Here is a 795-nt window from a genome sequence, read left to right as displayed (position 1 = left end):
TTTTCTGGATCTGATTGTTCATCTATCAGGGACACTCAGGAATCACTTAAGGCTTAAATGAACAAATTCTAAAAGAGAAAGGAGCTGGAGAAAGGTAAAGAGAATTAATGTTTCCTTTTGGTCTGTTGAGTTCCTCAATGGATAGAGATCCACAAGAGTGTGGGGGCGGTTAGCAAGAGAAAGAAAGCAGGTAGGGAGGTTTCCTGCCTTATCGAAAACTATGAGTTAATAATTTTTCTATTATTTTGCTATAAAGACCAACCATCTTTACAGTGACAAAAACTACCTACTGGGGAATGTCTAAATGGTATACATCCATGGATTGAGTACTCCACGGGTAAAATGACCATGACGCACCTATCAAAGCTTGCAGGGACAAGCTCTGAAAGGAGCTGCTAACTGCGGACAGCACGTGGGAGGGCACACTGTGTCCCTGTTCACAAAGTCAGTCGTAGCCATTCCAAGCACTCCCTCACTGACTGAGTTAGGTGCTATGCCAAGGCTTCCCACATTGTTTAGTCCTAACCTACACCCTATGAGAGTATGGTATTCTGATTCCAATAAGGCAGAGAGAGGAGGTGCCTTACTCAAAGACTCACAGCTCATAAACCATAGTTAGACGTGAACCAGAGCACACGGTGAGCTCACTTTGCAATGCCAGTGTCCTTGGAATGCCCCACAGGAGTCTGTATACGTCAACACAGATGTAAACCAGAAGATCAGAGCACCAGGGAGAGGATTTCCTCCAGTTCATAATTTCATGCTAAAAGAAGAAGGCAATGAACCTCAGTTTGG

This window comes from Otolemur garnettii, unplaced genomic scaffold (assembly GCF_000181295.1).
Source record: "Otolemur garnettii isolate 467f Iridium unplaced genomic scaffold, OtoGar3 scaffold00071, whole genome shotgun sequence".
In the NCBI taxonomy this organism is placed as follows: Eukaryota; Metazoa; Chordata; class Mammalia; order Primates; family Galagidae; genus Otolemur; species Otolemur garnettii.
The sequence above is the reverse complement of the archived record's forward strand: the minus strand, read 5'-3'. Positions refer to the sequence as shown.